Source organism: Aotus nancymaae, unplaced genomic scaffold (assembly GCF_030222135.1).
Source record: "Aotus nancymaae isolate 86718 unplaced genomic scaffold, 86718_ANA_hifiasm-v0.15.2.pri h1tg000193l, whole genome shotgun sequence".
Taxonomy (NCBI): Eukaryota; Metazoa; Chordata; class Mammalia; order Primates; family Aotidae; genus Aotus; species Aotus nancymaae.
Genome location: NW_026988608.1, coordinates 1693351 through 1704145, shown reverse-complemented (window position 1 = coordinate 1704145; position 10795 = coordinate 1693351). Strand labels below are relative to the sequence as shown.

General features: G+C 47.3%; 1 protein-coding gene across 2 annotated transcripts in view; it reads left to right on the top strand.

Annotated features, from left to right (window-relative positions):
- The first annotated feature begins 257 nt into the window (after positions 1–257).
- The window catches only part of PPP2R2D (protein phosphatase 2 regulatory subunit Bdelta), a 52521-nt gene continuing 41983 nt past the window's right edge, over positions 258–10795 (top strand). The window contains exon 1 of one of the 2 annotated variants that reach the window (XM_012475192.3): positions 258–336. The gene's annotated coding sequence lies outside the window, so the exon portion shown is untranslated. The remainder of the gene's footprint in view (positions 337–10795) is intronic. The other variant, XM_064371823.1, reaches the window with a different exon arrangement.

Below are 10795 nucleotides of genomic sequence, written 5' to 3'. Positions count from 1 at the left end.
GAAAAAAATCCCTCCCCGGCGGCGGTGGCGGCGGTGGCGGCGGCGGCGGCGGCGGCGGAGGAGGAGCCGGTCGGGACTGAGCGCTCGGCTGCAGCGGCGCGGAGGCCGTCTCCCTGGTCCGCCGCGGTCCCCGCCCGTCCCGCCGCCGGCTGCCATGGCAGGTGAGGGGCCTGCGCGGGCCGGCGGGGGCCGCGGGAGCGGGTGGGGGCCGCGGGCTGTCTGACCGCCCCGTTGTGTTTGCAGGAGCCGGAGGCGGCGGCTGCCCCGCGGGCGGCAACGACTTCCAGTGGTGCTTCTCGCAGGTCAAGGGGGCCATCGACGAGGACGTGGCCGAAGGTGAGGCCCGCGCCTCGCCCCGCCCCGGGATCCTCGCGGGCAGCGCCCAGCCCGGCCGCGGCCTCCGGGCCCCACGCGCTGGTGGAAGGCAGGCAGGAGGATGGGGGCCGGGGTCGGGGGGTTGCCGTCCTCTGTCCGCGGTCCTGTCCCGCGGGGCGTGGGCGGAGGCGCCTGGCCCGCGGCGGGGCTTATGTAAGTCACCAAGGTCATGGGCGGCCGGGCCCTCCGAACCCGGCGCGCGCCCGGGGCGGAACCGAGGAGATCGCGGCGGAGCCGGGGACGGGAACGGAGTCCAGATCCTGCGCTCAGGCGGCGCGGCACCATCGCCCAGAGGATGGGGGCGCGCCTGGGGCTCCCCCGATCCGTCTCTGCGTTTCCTCGCCGGTGCACTCTCCAGCAAGCTGGTTGCCTGGGTTTGTCCACCCTTAACGAGAGCACTGGCTCCCTGATTCTTAAGGTCCGCTTTCTGAGGTTCTAAAGTCCTTGAATTTTACTATGAAGTATTATTGTTCCTTCTCCACTGATACATTTTAAAGTCTCTGCTCCAGATTTTGATCTTGAACCTTACGGTGTTAACTTGGTCTTTGCCTGAAATCATACCCTTAAATTGGCCCAGGCACAAAGTTTTAGGGTGCTGGGAGGGAACTGGGGAGTGCCTCCTGCCCCAGCTTTCCATGAAGCTTACATGTCACCTTAAAGTTTAGAAGCTGTGTAGCTTTCCTTCCGCACAGCTGAATGGAGAACTTGGTCGAGTCTTAGAAGTTTGATTAGTATTTCAGATCTAGAGCCATAGTGGCCTTTTTTTTTTTTGTTCATACATCTTACTGAACATTGTAAACCTTTAACCTCTTCTTAAAAATGATTTTTGTGTGCACCAAATACACTTTCCCTGCCTTAAGTTGCTGAAAGCCCCTGGTCAAACGTCCTGTCCGCCTCGCTCCATCTTAATCCCCCATGACCTTTTACTCCCTCTTCCCCACCCTGTATCTCTCCTTGGCAGTGTCTGGTTTGGCACATGACTATTGAGGGCATTTGGAGATTCCTAGCCCCCTGGGACAAACAGGGCCTGGGTGATGAAGCAGGTGAAACTGGGCTCTGAGAAATGCGGAAAGATGTGTATGGTTTGAGATTGAAACTAGGCGTATTTTATATGATCTGAAAAGTTTATTGATTTTTTTATTTTTTAAAAGCATTATTTTTGTTTGATTTTGCATATGCCAAGCAAGTGACAGTTCAGCCTTACTCAAGTGTGACTTCTGTCCCAGTAAAGCAATTTTTTTTTTTAAGTAGAGAAACCAGACCAGGAATGATAGCTCACGCCTGTAATCTCAGCGCCTGGGGAGACTGAAGTGGGCAGACCAGTTAAGGCCAGGAGTTCAAGACCAGCCTGGGCAGCATGGCGAAACCCCCTGCAATAACAAAAATTAGCCTGGTGTGGTGGCACACACGTCTGTAGTCCTAGCTACTCTGGAGGCTGAGCTGGGTGGACTACTTGAGGCTAGGAGGCAGAGGCTGCAGTGAGCCAACATGGTGCCACTGCGCTACAGCTTGGGTTACAGTGAGACCCTGTCTCCAGAAAAGAAAAGAAAGAGTTTAAAAAAAAACAGTCTATCAGAGAGAGAAACAAAGGATGAAATACCATGTGACGTTGAGAAACACATCACATGATGAATGAAGTGCGTTCCAGGACAGGCAGGACAGGCTGGGTGAAGGTGACTACATAACATGCAGAAAAAATGTGCACAGTATTAACAATTTCCAGAAGGCAGTCACCGTTTAGCACCTGAACGTTTTGGAGGTATAAGCTAACAGCCGTTTTCCGCGTTTCCTGTTGCAAGCAGGGGGCTCCGCAGGCAGAGGTGCTGCAGCGCTTGGTTGACATGCAGGTGTTTCACTCACTGTCTCTGGGATAGCTGCTCTTCAAATATTTTGAGAATTGGTTGGAAAGTGATGCTATTCTTGAATCCTTGTTACTAATCTTACATCATTTTGATATGCACTTCCTTTAAAGGCATTTCATTTTCATTTGCCTTCAAAGGCATTTTCATACGATTCCTGGTGGCAAGATTCTTGCGGAGCTTTGGAAGAATAGCTCCACCCCAGGGCTGGGTGGCCACATTCCACAGTGGAGCTTCGTCAGTACTGCACTGGCCGCAAACGGTGGCTGAAGCAATGCTGCACCCCAGGCAGGGCTCTGTGGCCAGTCGGCATGGCTTCAAACCCTGGCCCTCCCATAGACTTGCTTTATGACCCAGGTTCGTTGCTTCCGCACCTTGGATTCTGCATCTGAGATTGGGAAGAACAGCATTTACTCCCTTCTTAGGTTGTGTGAAGATTAAATTAACTGACGTGGGCAAAGTATTGTGAGCAATCTCTACCACGGACCACTCAGCAACTGTTGCCTATCATGACCTTCTTGCTGGGTCCTCTGTAAGGGCTGGGGCAGGAAGGGTGACACCCGGCCCTCAAGCTTGAGTAGCTCACAGAAATTAAGGCAGGCATTAAGCCCTCTCACCTCCCTACTCCCACACAAGTTTTGCTTTACTGGGACCGAAGTCACACTTGAGTAAGGCTGAACTGTCACTTGCTTGGCATATGCAAAATCAAACAAAAAAGTAATATGTTTTAAAAAAACAAAAAAATCAATAAACTTTTCAGATCATATAAAATACGCCTAGTTTCAATCTCGAACCATACACATCTTTCCGCAATTTGAGACCAGCCTGGGCAACATAGTGAGATCCTGTATCTACAAAAAAATAAAAAATAAAATGTTAGCCAGGTATGGTGGTACACACCTGTAGTCCCCGCTACTCAGGAGGCTGAGGTGGGAGGATCACTTGAGCCAGGGAGGTTGAGGCTGCAGTGAGCTATGATTGTGCCACTGCACTCCAGCCTGGGCAACAAAGTGAGACTTTGTCTCAGAAAAAAAGAAAAGGAAAAAAAAAAAAAAAATATATATATATATATATATATATATATATATATGTATATAATGTATATGTAATCTTTGAAATTAGATATATGATTTATATATAATGTTTTATAATGTCTTTGCTATCTATGTATATATAAAAGATACATCTAATTTCAAAGATACCAAAATGTGAGGAATTGTCCTTAGAATCAATAAAATACAGTATCAGTGAATGCAGAACTTTTCCGTCATATGTACTGATTTCCTCTGTGTTTAACACGGTGTGTGCTTATTTGAATTGTTCCTGGTCTGATTTCTGTATTGCATTGTAGAATTTTCATTCACTTAATATTTATACGTCTGCCATTGAAGAGAACCTTCAGGAAAGCATCCTCTGGGGAAGGCCATCAAACAAGCAAACAATCTAACATTTTTGCAGTTTGACTTATGAGAGAATTTAATAGGAAGCTTCTGCCTTCAGGAAATCAGTTGCATGTGCCTGAAGATTCACAGGCTCATCATACTTAGCACAGCTGTGTCTTAATGTCCAGGAGGCTGGCCTAGTCAGAGTTCTATCATGAAGTTCAGTTTACAAGATAAATGGTGGTGTTTGATCCTCCCTGGTGGTTTTTCGTGTTCCCTGAGTGTACGCAGTCTGCTGTTCTCATGGGAAGTTGTGGGTTTGGTTTGCGTCTGCTGTTTTCAGCTCTGAGGGCACCTTCCTGAGCCTCAGCTCGCTTACCTAGAAGTTCAATTGGAAGGTTTTTGTTAAGATCAAACAATGCACGGTGCTTTTGGAACCTGTAAAGTGCTTTTCAAGTGTTAGATACAACTGTTCATTAATTCTCTTGTATTTTAAGGTATTTGGGCCTGGTTGTAGTTATATTTAAACGCAAAAATGGCGGTTTCTTGTTCTTCCTCACCTGCTTCGTCTCCGCCTGCCCAGAGCCCTTCCACTGGCCTGGCCTCTTAATTTTTCCATTATTAGTCAGTGATTATTCCCATCCCATGATCTTCTCTCCTGCTTCTTTCTCAGCCTGCAGTATTCCTTTTCCTCCCATCCGTGCTCCGAGCCCTGCTGATCCGTCTCCGTCCACCTTGATCCCACTTGGCGAGTCTCTCCAGCTCTCCCAGCAGTCAGTGTATTCTCAGCCTCCAGACTTCCCTTGCACTCCTCTTCCGTGTTTAGCGATTGGCTGTGTCCTGCTTCTGGTTCCCTAATTTTGTCACATGCATTACTCGGCTTGTCTCTTCAACTGGTGTTAGGGTGTGGAGTGTCATGATATTAATAGGTAGTGGAAAGGGACTGTGCGCATGGAATTTGGTACACATCCCATTTTCCCCCTCTTCTAGCTTTGTATAACATGGTAAGTTACTTACCGTCTTTTTCTCATCTGTAAAACTGATACTATTACTTGTGACCATTACGGGGTTGCTGTGAAGGTTCCAGAAAATGTACGGAAAGCTGTGGCAAACAGAAGCACGTAACTGGTAACTGGTTAGAGATTGTGGTCTTAAGAGGCCCCTCTTGCATAGGAGAATAGCTGGCTGTGTCATTTCAGTGAGCCAATTTCAGAAAAATGAGGAGTATGGCAGGGGCCAGCATTCAGCTTGGCACATCTGAAAAGTTCCCAGCGGTGTTCCAAAGGGCTGCTGGTGCTGGGTGTTGGAAATAGAAATACAGGTCATGCCTGCAGGAAGCTCTGTTCGGACACGGACAAGCAGGTGGGTCCTTGCACCATGGCTGGGACCAGGACACGTTGAGGCAGTGTGAAGAAGCGCTCAGTACAGACTTGGGTGGGGAGTGGAAGGGAGGACGCCAGGGATGATAAGAGGGAGGAAGGGAAGGGGAGAAGAATGTTCCAGGTGGAGAGGGCTTGGAATCGAGGTTGGACAGCATGGTGTGTTCTGAGAAGTCACTGCATTGCATGATTGTCTGGCAGAGAAGGGAGTGGCTGTGATGAGCAGGAGGCTGGCTGGGGCCAGAGGATGATGAATAAAGGCCTTGAATACTTGTGTTGAGGACTCTTGAGTGATTGTGAGCTTTTAAGATCCTAAGCAGAGGAGTGACATCAGCTTCGTTTTTAAGGTCGCTCTGCCCTTTGGAGAATGGATGGTGGTGGGCTAAGGATGGAAGTAGGAAGTTACTGCAATAATAAAGCTTGGGAAATAGGCTTACTCTAGTTTCAGGGTGGGCAAGCTTTTTTGTAAAGGGCCAAATGGTCAGTGTTTCAGACTTCGCAGGCTGTACTGTCCCTGTTGAAACTACTGGATTCAACTCTGCCTTTAGCAGGAAGTCAGCCATAGACCCTGCAGAGATGGACGGCGTGGTGGTGTGCCCTGCCTACATACAGCATGCTACAGAAACAGGCAGCTGGCCAGACTGTGCCCAGGTGGTGGTTTGCTGACCCCTAGAGTCGATTCTCAGTCTTTGGGTTCTGGAATGCTTTTATACTCGTAGTGGTTATTGTTGAGGATCCAGAGAGCCTTTGTGCTGGTTATAGCTATTGAATGTTTTCTGTATTTGAAATTAAAACAGAACAACTCAAAATGTTTATTATTTTACTTTAAAATAATAACATAATGCATGTTAACATTTTTCATGAGAAACAACTTTTCCAAAACAGATTTAGCGAGACAAATGGTGTTGTGTTACACTTTTGCAAATCCTTTTAAAATACGTGGTTTAAGAGATGACGCTGGATTCTCAGACCTCCTTCTGCATTCAGTGTGTTCCAGTTGCTTTATTCAAATGTGTAAAAAAAACCGTGGCCTCACACTTCCACGTGGGGGGCAGCTCGTTTGGGTGCGCCTGTCCTTCCGCGGCAGCCAGCTTTCAGTACCCTCTTTCCTCAGAGCCTGAGGTCTGTCTTGTGCTTGGAGTGGGTCTTTGTCATGGACATGATTGGGTAACATCACACGGGAGTGGTTTGGAAATACTGTTACACATGGAGGTTTTTTTTTTTTCCCTAAATGTTGACACATTCCATTATGTAAAATTGAAGAAAATCGTATTTTTTGATATCACCACTGATCTCATCAGAAGAGAAAGTGAGAAGCTGTCAAATTAGCAGTAGTAGATAAAAAGTTTTCCAGAATTCTAATTTTTTCTTGAAAGCTTGGATTTTATCATTAGTAACGAATACTGTCAGTTACTTTCTGTGAAGTGAGAGGCTCACTGTGTTCATTTTCAAGTAAATTTCTGCCACATACCAAATTCTTAATAACCAAAGTTGGTCAGTTGTTCTTTCAAATAAAAATGGCATTCCATGAAAAAAAAGGACTAGTTCAGCTTGTATTATACTGTGGAATATATATTTGGTCTTCCCTAGTACACAACTCCTAAAATCCTTGGACTCTTCAGTGGTAAGTGTCTCTTGTTATGGTAAAGAGTTGGTTAAGGGCCGGCAACCCCTAGGTAGCTTCAGAATGGGGGCTGGTCACCAGAAAGACCTAGGGAGCATTAGAGGGTTGGGTCTTTTCAGCCCCAATCCCCAGCCTCCAGGGAGTGGTGAGGGGCGGGGGGCTGAAGTCGTGAAGCTGATCGCCCATGACTAGTGATTTAAACAGTCTTGCCTATGTAAGGACCGGTTTGAAGATGGCTTCCATATATTTCTGGAGGGGGACACGCCCAGACCTCTCTTGATCTCTGCATCATGGGAGCTCTGCATCTCATCCCCCATCCCCAGCCCTGCGCATCTCCCCTGTATCCTTTGTGGTATCCTTTCCCTGAGATGTGTGTGTTGAGTCAGGGTTGTGGACACTCTCATTTATAGCCACTCAGCCAGAAGTACAAGTAACACAACCTGAGGCTTGCCGTTGACTTTCGAAGTGGGGCAGTCTTGTGGGATAGAACTCTCAACCTGTGGGATTTGATGCTTTCTCTGAGCGCCAGGATTTAATGGGATTGGAGGGCCCCAGCCGGTGTCCGCCTGCAGAACTGATGCTTCCTTGCTGATGGGGAGAGGCCCCTACACATCTGGTGTCCTCAGTGTGCTGTGAGGATGTAATGAGATAAACTGAATTTTGTTTTTTGTTTTTCAACACAAACAACTGTACTGCATGCTGTTTCTTGAGACGGTTGTATTTGGGGATGCAGCAAAAGTTCTCTGGTGGCACATTTTATCACAGGGCTGGAGTTGAATAAAGTGGCGCATTATTTTAACCGTTCATCAGGGAATAAGCTAAGCAAAACTGGCCTTTTTCGTTTTGCTTTCCTTTTCTCCGTGTCTGTGCAGGGCGTGGAGAGGAGAGACTGGGGCTGCTGCCATGGTTCGTGCTGAGCCACCAGCAGCTCCACCTGCCGTTGGCTTTGCTCATCCATGGAAAATGACATACAAGGATGATTATGAAAATAGCCTTGACCTCATGGACCCTCAAGGGCTCACAGACCACACTTTGAGAACTACTGCTCTAATGCAAGCTACTTGCAGTTGGAATGTCAAGGACAGGGCAGATTTCAGGGTTAACTGCCATCTCTCATCTTCACTAGATTGTGCTGGTTTTATCTCATAATACCAAAAGAGAGTGTTTATTATTTAAAGAAAATCAAATGATAGAACAGCTGCATCAAGAGCACAGAACGAACTGGGCGTGGTGGCTCATGCCTGTAATCCCAGCACTTTGGGAGGCTGAGGCAGGTGGATCACGAGGCCAGGGGTTCAAGACCAGCCTAACCGACATGGTAAAACCCTGTCTCTTTAAAACTACAAAAAAATTAGCTGGGCATGGTGGCACATGCCTGTAATCCCAGCTACCCAGGGGGCTGAGGCAGGAGAATCGCTTGAACCCGGCAGGTGGAGGTTGCAGTGAGCTGAGATCACATCATTACACTTTTTTTTTTTTCTCACAAAAAAAAAAAGCACAGAGCGAAAGTTCCTCTTCATCCCACTGCTGTCCTGGAGTCTTTCTCAGAAGCCACTGCTCTTAACGGTATCTTTTTCAATCATTTTCTATGTGTTTATACTGTAAAATGTAGTTTGTGTATAAGCCATATTTTTTAATCCACAAATGTGGAACCTTATTCTAGACATTGAATAAGATTTTCTGTATTACTCAGCATTGTTTTTACTACTCCTTTTCCTTTCCTTTCCTCTCTTGGAAACAAGGTGTTACTCCTCTGTCGGCCAGGCTGGGGTGCAGTGGTGCGATCACAGCTCTGCAGCCTTGACCTCTCAGGTTCAAGCAGTCCTCTCTTAGCTCAGCGTCCAGAGTAGCTGGAACTCTAGGCGTGCACTGCCATGCCCAGCTTTTTTCTATTTTTTTATAGGGACAGGGTCTTGCTGTGTTCCCCAGGATGGTCTTGAACTCCTGACCTCAAGTGATCCTCCCACTTCGGCCTCCAGAAATGCTGGGAATACAAACATGAGCCATGGGCATCCAGCCACCACTTGCATTTTTTCACTAATAGTGTATAATTGGAGATCTTAACAATGAATCGGGCTTTCTGCTAACACCCCCCCACACCGCCTCAGCCCGTTGAGATGTAAGTACTACTGTGTAGCCTTCATTGTGCACATTAGACCATCGAGTCTCGGGAAGATTAAGTGATTTGGTGAAGGTCTCAGAGCTAATAGGTGCTACAGTCTTTATTTCCATGCAAATGTTCTGAGACAGAGCCCATACTTAAATATTTTTAACTAGGCTGCCTGTTTTGATGGCTGCATAGTATTCCCTTACTTATTTAACTGGTCCAGTGTTTGCCATTTCTAATGAGAGTGCGGGAGAGTCTCGTCCATCCTTCTGCCCTTGTGTGGGTGTTCCTGGGTGGCAGACACCCAGCAGTGAGCACACGTTGTCAGAGGCCATGCATATGGACATCTGGATGTTGCCAAACTGCCCTCCAAAAGGTGGTGCCAACTTACAGCTTCCCCAGAAGTCCTTAAACATTGCTCTTTTTACTTGAGCTATTTCGGTAGTGAGTCTAATGTTGTAATTTTCATTTCCTTACCAGTTGTGCAATTGAGCTTTTTTCCTTGACTCTTTCTATTCTGTGAATTGCTTTGGTCACATCTTTTGTCCGTTTTTCTACTGAACTTTAAAAAGGCTGTAAAGGTGTTTTTTTGGTTTGGTTTGGTTCGAGACGGAGTCTTGCTCCAGTACCCAGGCTGAAGCTCGGTGGCGTGGTCTCAGCTCACTGCAACCTCCGCCTCCCAGGTGCAACCAGTTCTCCTGCCTCAGCCTCCTGAGGCATGATTACAGGTGCGCCACCATTCCCCGGCTAATTTTTTATTTTATTTTTAGTAGAGATGAGGTTTCACCCTGTTGGCAGGCTGGACTCGAACTCCTGAGATCAAGTGATACACGTACCTTGGCCTTCCAAAGTGCTGGGATTACAGGCGTGAGCCACCGCACTCAGCCTGTAAAACTTCTTTATACATTATGTCTTTTGAGTTTTAAAAAATTATTAAGCTAGATTTTTACTTCTCTGCCCGCGTTCCACACACTCCTCTCCGAGTACAGTTGAATTTATTATGCATGTGTCTTTGACTAGTACATTTTTTTATTGCTGTTGCTGCTCTTGAGCGTTAAGAAAGAGAGCTGAGATCCATGTTTGGGTCAGTAATGGGGTGGAAGAGGAAGAATATATGGGACAAAGAGCAACTGGTGAATTGAATGCAGGTACATCATGCAAGGCCTCATGATGGGGATGGGGACGTTCTGAGCCATGTGTCGTCAGGCCATTTGGGCATGTGAACATCTGAGATTATGCTTACCAAGCCCAGGTGGTAGGGTTCACTCCGTTGCAGGCTCCCATTATTCTCTCGTGGAACCGCCGTGGCAGGTGTGGACTGTCAGGAGTGTAGAGCTCAGGGGTAGGGGCAGCCACGGAAATAGGCAATCTTGGAGCAGTCACAGAAGTCTTGCGAATGATTTTAGACTACCTCAGAGCATGAAACAGACTTGAGCTTATTTTATCTGAATCTCCAGAGATGATAAAACCACAGATAAAATAGGAATGTAGCCGCGTGAAGACCGAGGCTGTGCTGATCTTTCTCTGCGCTGCGCACAGCACCCAGCACTACCTGGCACTCAGAAAGTGCTTTCGTGAATTCTTGGGTGAGTCATCATACCTGCCCGAAAGGCAGCGAGTTCTCCGATAACTGGCGACGTTTGAGTGGAAAAACACAGACAGTAGGTCTGTGTGTTTAACCACCACTAGTGGCTGATTTAAGTGGGTGATGAGTAAAAGAGTTAACATAAATCGTCGCAGAAATGGCATTAATGAGCAAAGATGACCAGCCTCACACCTGTAATTCCAGCACTTTGGGAGGCCGAGGCAGGAGGATCCTTTGAGCCCAGGAGGTCAAGGCTGCTGTGAGCTGTAATCACACCACTGCACTCCAGCCTGGGCAACAGATTAAGACCCTGTCTCAAAATAAGCAAAGACATTCTAATAAAAGCAATGATAATGTTCCATTTTTCCTAGTCGTTTCTGGAAATAGTGTCTGTACACTCATTTTTTGGAGGGTAATTTGACATTTCTCTCTCAAGCTTTACACAAGGATTAGGACCCCAAGGTTCCACTGGTAGGAATTCTAT